Genomic DNA, 13,191 nt, shown 5'->3' with positions numbered 1-13,191 from the left:
TTCCCAGAAACTGTAGCGTTTTTTCGCACACTCCCATAAAACGTCCAGTTTCCGCCCAGAAACACCCACTTCCTGTCAATCACATTACGATCACCAGAACGAAGAAAAAACCTCGTAATGCCGTGAGTAAAATTCCTAACTGCATAGCAAATTTACTTGGCGCAGTCGCAGTGCGAACATTGCGCATGTGCAATTAGCGGAAAATCGCTGCGATGCGAACAAAATTACAGAGCGAACAACTCGGAATGACCACCACTGTGCACTACAGGGGGGGGCAGATATAACATGTGCAAAGCCGCTGTGACATGTAAGATGGCGCTGGGGCTCCAGACGATCGCAATTTCTACTTGTAGCAGGAGGGGAGGTGGCGGTCAGCATGCTGGGCGGCCTTGCCCAGCACTGAGCGGCCCCCAGCATGCGTGCAAAAGGATAGCAAATTCTGCTGATTAGCAGAATTTGCTATCCTTACTAAATTGGCCCCTATACGGTTTCTGTGCAGGGTAAATACTGGCTGCTTTATTTTTACACTGCAATTTAGATTTCAGGTTGAACACACCCCACCAATATCTAACTCTCTCTGCACATATATCTCCCCCCCCCCCCCATGCAGTGCACATGGGCCCTCATTCCGAGTTGTTCGCTCGCTAGCTGCTTTTAGCAGCTTTGCACACGCTAAGCCGCCGCCCTCTGGGAGTGAATCTTAGCTTAGCAGAATTGCGAACGAAAGATTAGCAGAATTGCGAATAGAAATTTCTTAGCAGTTTCTGAGTAGCTCGAGACTTACTCCTACACTGCGATCAGTTCAGTCAGTTTCGTTCCTGGTTTGACGTCACAAACACACCCAGCATTCGCCCAGCCACTCTCCCGTTTCTCCAGACACTCCCGCGTTTTTCCCTGACACGCCTGCGTTTTTTCGCACACTCCCAGAAAACGGTCAGTTTCCGCCCAGAAACACCCACTTCCTGTCAATCACACTACGATCAGCAGAACTATGAAAAAACCTTGTTAGGCCGTGAGTAAAAAAACAAACTTTTGTGCAAATTTACTTGGCGCAGGCGCACTGCGAACATTGCGCATGCGCAGTTTGCGACTAATCACTCCGTAGCGAAAAAAATTAAAGAGCGAATAACTCGGAATGAGGGCCATGGTTTTGTCCATTAGCTAACAAATTTGCTGCTGCTGTGATCAGATCTGAATTAGACCCACAATCTGATTGTCTGGCTGCGATCTGTAATCTCTGTCTAAAGTTCTTGTGAAATGTCAAGGCACAAAACCGTATATAGGGCCTAATTCAGACCTGGCCGCACGCAGGCTATTTTTTGCACTGTGCGACCAGCTAATCGCCACATACAGGGGAGGGGGTTAGGGCTTTGCAGGGATGCGTTTGGCTGTGCAGTGAGCTGCACAAACATTTAGTTTCTGCACAGCCCAGGACTTACTCACCCGCTGCGATGATCCAGGAAGAAGCTAACATCAGGAACCTTCCCTGGAAACGGTGGGGCATGCCTGGGTTTCTCCAAACACACCTTGAAAACGGCGAGTTGCCGCCCACGAACGCCTTCTGTCTGTCAATCGTCTTGCGATCGACGGTGCAATCGCTTTCTTCGTTCGTTTCTTCGCTGCCCGCCGACGCCGGCTGACGCGCCTGCGCGGTGTGGGTCATACGCATGCGCAGTACAGACCCGATCACACGGCTGCAAAAAAAATGCAACGTGCGATCGAGTTTGAAGGAGTCCCATAAGCAGCACTGCACACCAAAGAAGTCCAAATTCTAAAACAGGAGATCGTGGATATCCTTGCACCCCCTGGCTCATGATTCCTTACAGCAAACCCAGGCCAGGACCACAGTCGGCATTTAATTCCGCGCTTACTGCCACTAGACAGCTGGTGGAGCGCACGATTGTGGTTCTTAAAGGGCGGTTTCATGTGCTCCACCACACTGGTGGCGACATCATGTATTCGCCGGAGATGGTAAGTAAAATTGTGGTCCTGTGCGCTATACTACATAACATTGCTGTAAGGAGTCGCCTTGAGCACAAACACACCCAGCGTTCGCCCAGACACTCCCGCGTTTTTCCCAGAAACGGCAGCGTTTTTTCACACACACCCATAAAATGGCCAGTTTCCGCCCAGAAACACCCACTTCCTGTCAATCACATTACGATCACCAGAACGAAGAAAAAACCTCGTAATGCCGTGAGTAAAATACCTACCTGCATAGCAAATTTACTTGGCGCAGTCGCAGTGCGAACATTGCGCATGCGCAATTAGCGGAAAATCGCTGCGATGCGAAGAAAATTACAGAGCGAACAACTCGGAATGAGGGCCATAGCCTTGAAAAAAGCATCCTGCGAGGCGCTGAAACGTCGGCAAGATATGCCTTTCATTATTGCTTTTTGATTTGAGAATACACTTTACCTGATTTCACAAGTCCCTGGAGTGCCGCCCGGTTTGTACTGATTGGGAGTGGGCCGTTGCTAACCCCTCTCTAGAAGACCACTGATTTCTATACAGCATAAGGACGGCAACGGGGCAGTTGTTCTATTGAAAGGGAGTGCCAACCATTCCAGTTTGCTATATATATATATATATATATATATATATACATTGTTTTTTTAACAATTATATTTTTTATATATATATATATATATATATATATATATATATATATATATATACACTGCTCAAAAAAATAAAGGGAACACTAAAATAACACATCCTAGATCTGAATGAATGAAATATTCTTATTAAATACTTTGTTCTTTACATAGTTGAATGTGCTGACAACAAAATCACACAAAAATTATCAATGGAAATCAAATTTATTAACCCATGGAGGTCTGGATTTGGAGTCACCCCCAAAATTAAAGTGTAAAAACACACTACAGGCTGATCCAACTTTGATGTAATGTCCTTAAAACAAGTCAAAATTAGGCTCAGTAGTGTCTGTGGCCTCCTCGTGCCTGTATGACCTCCCTACAATGCCTGGGCATGCTCCTGATGAGGTGGCGGATGGTCTCCTGAGGGATCTCCTCCCAGACCTGGACTAAAGCATCCGCCAACTCCTGGACAGTCTGTGGTGCAACGTGGCATTGGTGGATGGAGCGAGACATGATGTCCTAGATGTGCTCAATTGGATTCAGGTCTGGGGAACGGGCGGGCCAGTCCATAGCATCAATGCCTTCATCTTGACACATTCCAGCCACATGAGGTCTAGCATTGTCTTGCATTAGGAGGAACCCAGGGCTAACCGCACCAGCATATGGTCTCACAAGGGGTCTGAAGGTACCTAATGGCAGTCAGGCAACCTCTGGCGAGCACATGGAGGGCTGTGCAGCCCCCCAAAGAAATGCCACCCCACACCATTACTGACCCACTGCCAAACTGGTCATGCTGGAGGATGTTGCAGGCAGCAGAACGTTCTCCTTGGCATCTCCAGACTCTGTCACGTCTGTCACGTGCTCAGTGAGAACCTGCTTTCATCTGTGAAGAGCACAGGGCGCCAGTGGCGAATTTGACAATCTTGGTGTTCTCTGGCAAATGCCAAACGTCCTGCACGGTGTTGGGCTGTAAGCACAACCCCCACCTGTGGGCGGCGGGCCCTCATACCACCCTCATGGAGTCTGTTTCTGATCGTTTGAGTAGACACATGCACATTTGTGGCTTGCTGGAGGTCATTTTGCAGGGCTTTGGCAGTGCTCCTCCTGTTCCTCCTTGCACAAAGGCAGAGGTAGCGGTCCTGCTGCTGGGTTGTTGCCCTCCTACGGCCTCCTCCACGTCTCCTGATGTACTGGCCTGTCTCCTGGTAGCGCCTCCATGTTCTGGACACTACGCTGACAGACACAGCAAACCTTCTTGCCACAGCTCGCATTGATGTGCCATCCTGGATGAGCTGCACTACCTGAGCCACTTGTGTGGGTTGTAGGGAGGTCATACAGGCACGTGGAGGCCACACACACTATTGAGCCTCATTTTGACTTGTTTTAAGGGCATTACATCAAAGTTGGATCAGCCTGTAGTGTGTTTTTCCACTTTAATTTTGAGGGTGACTCCAAATCCAGACCTCCATGGGTTTATAAATTTGATATCCATTGATAATTTTTGTGTGATTTTGTTGTCAGCACATTCAACTATGTAAAGAACAAAGTATTTAATAAGAATATTTCATTCATTCAGATCTAGGATGTGTTATTTTAGTGTTCCCTTTATTTTTTTGAGCAGTGTATATATGAGTATATAGATAGATAGATAGATAGATAGATAGATAGATAGATAGATAGATAGATAGATAGATAGATATATATACACATTTAAATAAAAAAAACCATCTATATATATATATCTATATATATATATATATATATATATATATATATACACACACACATATATGTATATAGACAGAGATATATATATATAATCATTGGAAAGTTATGATCATTTGTACTTTAATCTAAAACCAAAAAGAAAGCAAATTGAGAAGCAGGATTTGTAGTGTGAAATAGATATTTCTTATTTATTATTTGATGCTGTGTCTGCTGCGAGTAATTGCTGATGCTAACTAATGGGAGCACATCAAATGTTGTTTGTAAAATATTGCACACAGATCAATAAAGTTAAATAAAGATGACACCATGATATTTCAACCATTGCAATGCAACCACACACTATAAATATATGCCCATGTAAGGAAAACACCATAGGCACCATGCGAGCATCCGCGTTCACCCACCGCGAGCTGCGGGTGCTCACCGCGGTAATGGACCACCACGTAGGCCGCGCGGGACCGTATGTCCCAAATCGCGTCAAGCGAGCGGCCTACGTGGAGGTTCGCCGCATATTGCGGACATGGACACGCCGGTCCATAGTGCAATTGGAGCGGCGGTGGAGCGACCTCCACCGCCTACAGCCCGAGTTGCTGGCACGGCTGTGCCAGCAAATCCGCAGACGCAGTAAGTTAAATGCATTACAATGTGTTCACATGACTATTTAACTGTGATTAGATAAGCTGAAGGCTGCATAAGCCTGAGGCCATATAAGAGATCAACGTTTTTGTGATTGGTTGTTTAAATGACTAAGCAGTTGCTAGGCAGATCAGTTTTCCCTGTTGGTTTTTTCCCATTGGATTAGAAGGTTGTGCATCAAGATTAATAGGAGGGTCTTAGGATAGTATATAGGTGGGGGCCATTTTCCTAGACTTCCTCTTGCCATTCATTGTATGGCCCAGGAAGGATAAGTATATCATTACTTATATAATTTGTTTATTCATTGTTGTTATTCATTGTTTATTCATTGCAGTGCATTTTACCCCCTTTGCTCCCCCCTTTTTGCTGCTGATTTTGCCTGTTAGGTGCCAGGGTATTTGCGGCTGTGTCTCCCCCCCTCCTAGCATGCCGCGGCCTAGGCGTTCTGCCCCTCCCCCTCGACGCCTCGTGGAGGCTGGGGGCACCCCCCGCTCCCGTTCCCCTAGTGCTGGGCCCCGGGGACTGTTTCCTGCTGCTGCGGACGGGCGGCGGGGGCGGGCAGTGACGACCCGCTGCCCGGCCAGCCGGAGACGGGCGGCCAGCGGGCGCTCTGCACGTGGCGCCGGGACGCACGGCCCGGCCGGGCCGCGGTCGTCGGCGCTCCCAGCAGCCCAGTCTTCGGCGCCGCCTCCATCACACGGCGCGCTGATCAGCGCCGGGCCTCCTCTGCCTTCCCCGCGAGCGGCTCTCGGCGGCAGCTCGGGTGCCCACGTGGTGCCGGGCGGCCGCGGCCGGGCTGCAAGCGGTGAGGGGGGGGGCGGTGCGCAGGTGGGGGTTATGAGACTGGGACAGCGGGGAGAGGTCCCCGCTGTACCCAGAACGCTGCAGGACCCAATTGCTCCCCTATCAGTCGTGGGGCCTATAGCGCCCAGGTATTTAATTGGGGATGGGGGGTCGTCTAACCCTGGTGTGGCTGGGGCGGGGGACGTAGCAGTGACTGCTGCTGCGCCCGCCCCGGCTTCGGTGACGGGACGAGATTTCACGGATGTGAACCCGGCACCGGGGGCCTGGTTTATGGGCCCCTGGTCGTCAGGCGCGCCGCCGCCCGTGGCGGCATCCCCATTCGTCGGGTTTCAAACCCCCCCCCCCCGTACTGCCGGGGGCATTGCAGTTAGTGGCGACACAGGCGTCCATCGCGGCGTCGTACCATACACCCGGCTCTGCTCCTTCTTTCACAGCTCAGCAAGGCTTCACGGGGAGCCAGTCCTTCCCCGGGGGTTTTCCGTGTCCTCTGGCGCCGGCGTTCTCCTTAGCGGCCAGCATGCCCTCCATGGGCTTCACGGTGGCGTCCGGTCCACAATTTTCCCCGCACATAGCCGGCACGGGCGCCGGCGTACAGACCACATGGTCGGTCGGCGGCCCCCGAGTCACGGTGCCCCTCCCTGCCTTTGCAGGCTTGCAATCGGGGCAGTCACTGGTCGGTGGGAGTCAGGTAGCGCAGGGTTGGCCACCCCTCCCGGCACCCCCTCAGTTCCTTCCGATGTCATCCGGATGGGCGGGGGCGAGTGGCTACACGCCGCATACTGCATGGCGGCCTTCTTACCCCGCGGGTTTCGGTGCCTGGGGCGGGGCTGCCTGCACGCAATCAGTCGGGTACGCCTCGGTTGGGGGTCCCCCCCTGCAGCTTCCCGCCGGCCCGTCGCCGCGGAGCGGCTGGGCGGGGCCTCCTCCCCCGCAGGTTCAACCCATGGTTAATGATGTTTTGGTCTCCTCTGCGCCTGTTGTCCCCTCTGTTTCTCCCTTACAGGTTCCGGCTAGTTCCGGGGCTACGCCCGGCAGGAGGCGAGAGTCGCGGACGGCCGCGGCGTCGACGGGGGAGGTGCGGCCACCAGCGGAGGCGGGTGCAGCGGACGACGCGGTTCCGGGTCCTTCTAACACAGGTGAGCTGACCCTTCCTTTACACATTTCAACCTGTAGTTCCTCATCCTCCAGCAGTGTTTCGTCCGGTTCTCCGCGGCGCCCGCGTAAATTGGCTAGACTCATTGGCGTATGGCAAAGGAAGCACATAAGGCGGCCGCGCCTGCGCCGGTGGTCCCTCTTGACCCCCCCCGTTATGAGGAGATGGTACATTGTGCCAACACTGCAGTTACACGGGGGGTTCGTAAGCGCATGCGAGAAAAAATCCGGAAGGGGAAGTACGTAGACATATTCACCCTTACGGAGGAAATGCGACAGGGTTTTGACGCAGCCAAGAAGCCGGGTGGTATTGGGGAAAATGCGTTTCGCAATTTTCACCAGTGGAATCGCGTCCCTCAGAGTATGCCAACTTAGTTAAATATTTGTTTTTGGTACACGACATGTACTTAAAATCCAAGGGTTCCGCTTGGCGGGATTACGACGAGAAGTTCCATCGCAATCAGGATGGTAACCCCATCCTGCCCGCGGGTTTTAAGGATGTCGAGGTGTGGTTGGAGGTCACGCAGCAGGTCAAGCCCACCCCGGACGTCACGGTCAAGAAGCCCGGGGCGGCCGGGGCTGCGGGGTCCCGCTTGTTAGGGAAAGGCAAGTGCTTTGCCTATAATGACGGCAAATGCGTCAAAGGAGCGAGTTGTCGTTTTCGCCACTCATGTAAGCTGTGCGGGGCGAGTCACCCGGCCAAGGATTGCACCTCGGCGGCAAGCGGTAAGCCCGCCACTTCCGCCGAGGCCGGGGGAGTTGGCAAGTAAGGCCTTCTCCCCGATTCTAGTTCCCGAATTGCAGCGCTGGCTTAGCTTGTACCCCGATGAGGCGGCGGCGTCGTTCCTCTTGGAGGGCTTTCGGCACGGTTTTCGTTTACCCATTTCGGATTCGGTGCATGTGGTGGCGCGCCAGAATTTGAGATCGGCTCGCGAATTCCCGCAGGAGGTCCAGCGGAAAGTGGACGGGGAGATTGGCCTGGGGCGCATGGCTGGGCCCTACGCCTTTCCCCCGCTGCTCTCCTTGTGCATTTCCCCAGTAGGGGTGGTGCCCAAGAAGGCCGCGGGCAAGTTTCGCTTAATACAGCACTTGTCACACCCTCCGGGTGCGTCGGTCAACGACGCTATTCCGGAGGCAAAGTGCAGGGTACGTTATCAGTCTTTTGATGACGCGCTGCGCTTGGTGCAGGATTGTGGTCCGGGGGGTCTGTTGGCAAAATTAGACGTGGAGTCGGCCTTTCGCCTACTCCCGCTGCACCCAGATTCCTTGCGGTTTCTTGGTTTCAAACTAGGGGGAGAATTTTACGTGGATCGGTGTCTCCCCATGGGTTGCTCTGTCTCCTGTGCCTACTTTGAGTGTTTTAGCACATTTTTGCACTGGTGCGTCCAGACCGCCTCCGGCCAACCGGGGGTGGCTCACTACCTGGACGACTTTCTCTTTGTGGGGCCGGGGGACAGTTCGGTCTGTGGGGACATTCTGTCGGTGGCCAGGGCATTATTCAGCGCTTTAGGGGTGCCTGTCGCGCAAGACAAGTGCGAGGGCCCTTGCACTTGTCTTAGCTATTTAGGTATCGAAATTGACACGGTGGGGGGTTGCTGTCGCCTGCCCGAGGATAAAGTGCGTAAGCTGTTGGGTTTAATTACTGACTGTTTAGGCAAACGCAGGGTTCGGCTTAAGCAAGTGCAGTCCTTGCTGGGCTCTCTCAATTTTGCGTGCCGGATTATCCCCATGGGTAGGATTTTCTGTCGCAAACTCGAGCGGGCCACGGCGGGGACGGTCCGGCAGAATCACACCGTGTACCTTTCCCGCGAGATCAGAGATGATTTGCGGATCTGGGTCTCTTTCCTGGTGTCCTTCAACAAGGAAGTTTTGTGGCCCGCGCTTTGTTGTTCCAGTAAGCAGCTGCAATTGTTCACGGATGCCTCAGGCAGTCGAGGGTTTGGCGCGTTTTTTGCGGGCGCATGGTGCGCTGCGGCTTGGCCGGCCTCTTGGGTAACGCGTGGGTTTACCAAGAACCTTCTTTTGCTGGAATTGTTCCCGATCATAGTGGCGCTTGAATTATGGGCCGGCCAGTTCGCAAATAAGGACATCTTGTTTCTTTGCGACAACTTGGGGGTGGTACATGCGATTAATAATCAGCGTTCCTCCTCGCCGCAGGCGCTGAGGCTGTTACGGCATCTAGTGTTGGTTTGCTTGCAACGCAATATTAATTTCAGGGCCCGCCACATTCCTGGAGTTGACAATGGAATTGCGGATGCATTGTCCCGGTTCCAGTTTGACAAATTCAGGACGTTGGTTCCGGAAGCGGCGGCGGAGGGGTTACAGTGCCCAACTTCTGTCTGGCAGATGGTCGAGTCGGGTTAACCGCTTTAGCCAGGTGTGCTCTGGCTCCCTCCACTCTACGAGCGTATGATGCAGCCTGGTGGGATTGGTCGGTCTTTCAGAGTAGGTACGGGGTAGCAGGTGAGTCCTCGGCCGACGCCCTGTTGACCTTTGTTTGGGAACATTACCAAAGCGGTAGGTCAAAAGCGGCCATGGCAACTGCCCTTGCGGGCATTTCTTTTCACTCGCGGCTCCACGGGATGACGGACCCCACGGGGTCGTTTGTCCTTTCCAGAGCGCTGAAAGGTTGGGCCAGGTTGCGCCCGGCGCCTGCGGACTCACGTAGGCCCATAACGTTGCAGCTTCTAACGAATTTACTGCGGGTGCTGCCTCAAATTGCGTCCTCGGAATTCGAGGTCGCATTGTTTAGCTGTGCGTATGCCCTGGCCTTTTTCGGGGCTTTCCGGGTGAGCGAGTTGGTGGCATGCAGCAAGGCGTCTCGGGAGTCGGGTTTGCTTTACGAAAATGTGCGATTGCAGGAGGGCCTGTTGCTCTGTAGGATTGTGCGATCCAAGACAGATCAAACAGGTCGGGGGCGCTGGTTGTCCTTGGAGGTTCAGGAGGAATCGGGTGTTTGCCCGCTAAGGTTGACGCAAGAGTATGTGCGGTTGAGGCCTCCGGGGGGCACCCAGCTGCTGGTGCACGCGCAGGTTGACCCTCTGATAAAGTTTCAATTTGCTTCTGTGTTCAAGAAATGTTTAGCGGCGTTGGGCTTGCAGGAGGCGGACTTCGGTACCCATTCCTTTCGGATTGGGGCGGCTACCCATGCGGCGGCTACAGGTTCATCACCTGCGGCTATTAGGGAGCTGGGCCGTTGGAAGTCGGCCTCCTATAAGTCCTATGTCCGTTTAGATAAGTTATAGGTGCGCCTGTTGCGCTAACCCAAAAACGTGTTTACTCGTCGGTTTTTGAACGCTTACCGTTCAGGAATCGAGGGTGTGAAGTGAATTTTTAAAATTTTTCCTCCGAGGGGGCCTAATTTCAATTGGCTGTTCTATCAAGGTCCACGGGAGGTTTTTTGATTTTTCTCCTTCACTTGGGTTCAATTTTGTTACGTTGTGCTTTATGTATGGATTATGTTCATAATCTGATGTTAGGATATTTTCTTTTGCAGCTGTCATCAATTTTGGGGACCAAGTATGGCTGGTTGGTCATTCCTATATTTTTTGGGCGGCAAAGCATCCCATGGCATCTAGGGCGACTGAGGTTTTTGGGTCCAGGCAATTGAGATGGTTAGGTGTGCGAGGTATGTTATGGGGTGATTTGTTGCGGGTCCTTTTTTCTCGGGAGCGCCGCTGGGGTCGCCCTAGTTGTATCGTCATTCATTTGGGTGGTAATGATCTAGGTCGAGTTAAGGGCATAGATTTGATTCTGTCCGTTAAGGCGGATTTGGTGGCGATCCGGTGTCACTGGCCAGGAGTCTGCATTGTTTGGTCGGAGATGGTGCCCCAATTCCATTGGCGTGGTGCGGTGCGTTTCTCGGCGCTGGAGAAAGCACGCAAAAAGGTGAATTCGGCGGTGTCTCTTTTTGTTAAGGCCATAGGTGGAGTGGCGATCAGGCATCCTCTACTGGTGCTAAGGAACAGGCAGTTTTACAAGGACGATGGGGTTCATCTTTCTCCGGAGGGAGTGCAGTTTTTCCTGGAGGATATTTTTGGTCTTTTTCGGTAGGGCTATTTAGTTTCCTTAGTTGGTTAATGTCGTGGTTGCGGATGGCGGTGGCGGTTTGGTAAACCTTGGTGGCGGGAAGTCGCTGCCAACCAGCTGTCACAAAGGCATAAGTGGTCATTGTGGGGCTCCCTCTTTAGAAGGACGGCAGGTGTGTCCTTTTCTTGCGGTTGGACATTTAGACGTTCCCCTGCGGGAACCGAACGTTTGCCAGAGAAAGAGGGGTAAGGCCAGCACAATGCGGGTTATGCGGGAAGGAAGCGGGGTATGTGTACTCCCCTCCTTGGTTTGGTGGTTTTCATCTAGGTGACTGGTGCTGGTGTTTGGCAGTGACTTTCTGTTTGCCATCCTCCAAACTAAATTTAAATCTATATTCAAAATCAATTCTAATTCGATCACAATTATAGTTTAAAGAGTTGGTCAGCGATTAATAAACATCGTCTGACCTTTAACTCCAGCTACTGTGTCCGTGTCTTTATTTCAGTGTGTGGTGTGGTTTAATTTAGTGATAAGCTAGCTTAAAGAAAAGGTTTATGTAATCACAATAATGTTATGAGCGCCTTAGAAAAGCTGAAGGCTGCATAAGCCTGAGGCCATATAAGAGATCAACGTTTTTGTGATTGGTTGTTTAAATGACTAAGCAGTTGCTAGGCAGATCAGTTTTCCCTGTTGGTTTTTTCCCATTGGATTAGAAGGTTGTGCATCAAGATTAATAGGAGGGTCTTAGGATAGTATATAGGTGGGGGCCATTTTCCTAGACTTCCTCTTGCCATTCATTGTATGCCCGCCCGCCCTCCCGGATTTCGGCTACGTTTTTTGTTATTGCAGTGGGCTATTGAAAGCCAGATTGGCGGGAAGTCGCTGCCAACCAGCTGTCACACAGGCATAAGTGGTCATTGTGGGGCTCCCTCTTTAGAAGGACGGCAGGTGTGTCCTTTTCTTGCGGTTGGACATTTAGACGTTCCCCTGCGGGAACCGAACGTTTGCCAGAGAAAGAGGGGTAAGGCCAGCACAATGCGGGTTATGCGGGAAGGAGGCGGGGTATGTGTACTCCCCTCCTTGGTTTGGTGGTTTTCATCTAGGTGACTGGTGCTGGTGTTTGGCAGTGACTTTCTGTTTGCCATCCTCCAAACTAAATTTAAATCTATATTCAAAATCAATTCTAATTCGATCACAATTATAGTTTAAAGAGTTGGTCAGCGATTAATAAACATCGTCTGACCTTTAACTCCAGCTACTGTGTCCATGTCTTTATTTCAGTGTGTGGTGTGGTTTAATTTAGTGATAAGCTAGCTTAAAGAAAAGGTTTATGTAATCACAATAAAGTTATGAGCGCCTTATTAGCACTAACAATTTTTTTTTTTTAATTAGCACAAAAAAATTGTGCTTAGATGTGATAAAGTGAGATTATTAGCAGACATTATTATTAAACTATAGTACCCAAAACATACCACACTTAACCAGTTTACAGAGTGTGTGTGCTTAGGGCTTGCAGTACAGACTGGGGAGCAGAGTGCTTAGGGGATAATGTTTAGTGGTGTGGTGAGTCGGCACACAGGCTGTAGGCTGGAGACATAACTAACTTTGTATTTGTATTAATAAATTAACATAACAATGTTATTTGTGAATGCACATGGAACTGATTTTTTTAATTTTTTTTAAATGTGATTCTAGGGCAAGCACAACAGCAAGCTACTCAAGCGCATTCATCACCTCCAGCCTCCTCCCCACCCCAAACTCCCTCACCCCCTCAACACCCTGAACCCCAAAATCAAACTTCCCCTTCCTCATCATCAACCACCCCCTCTCCAACCCCCTCCCCCTCTCTTTCCCAACCCCCCTTTCCAACCCCATCCCCCTCTCTGGCCCAACCCACCTCTCAGCCCCCCTCCCCCTCTCTGGCCCAATCCACCTCTCTGCCCCCCTCCCCCTCTCTGGCCCAATCCACCACTCAGCCCCCCTCCCCCTCTCTGGCCCAACCCGCCTCTCAGCCCCACTCCCCCTCTCTGGCCCAAAGCCCCTCTCAGCCCCCCTCCCCCTCTCTGGCCTAAAGCCCTTCTCAGCCCCCCTCCCCCTCTCTGGCCTAACCCACCTCTCAGCCCCAAAGCCCCTCTCAGCTCCACTCCCCCTCTCTGGCCCAAACCCCCTCTCAACCCCCCTCCCCCCTCAATCAGACCCACCCTTTCTAAACAACTCACCCATCCAGCCTCCTTCCCCAATC

General features: G+C 51.8%; 1 protein-coding gene across 1 annotated transcript in view; it reads right to left on the bottom strand.

Annotated features, from left to right (window-relative positions):
- LOC134944259 (farnesyl pyrophosphate synthase-like) overlaps positions 1-13,191 on the bottom strand; it is a 31,590-nt gene that overhangs the window by 4,113 nt on the left and 14,286 nt on the right. The window lies entirely within an intron of this gene.

The sequence above is a fragment of the Pseudophryne corroboree genome, chromosome 7 (genome assembly GCF_028390025.1).
Source record: "Pseudophryne corroboree isolate aPseCor3 chromosome 7, aPseCor3.hap2, whole genome shotgun sequence".
NCBI lineage: Eukaryota > Metazoa > Chordata > Amphibia > Anura > Myobatrachidae > Pseudophryne > Pseudophryne corroboree.
The sequence above is the reverse complement of the archived record's forward strand: the minus strand, read 5'-3'. Positions and strand labels throughout refer to the sequence as shown.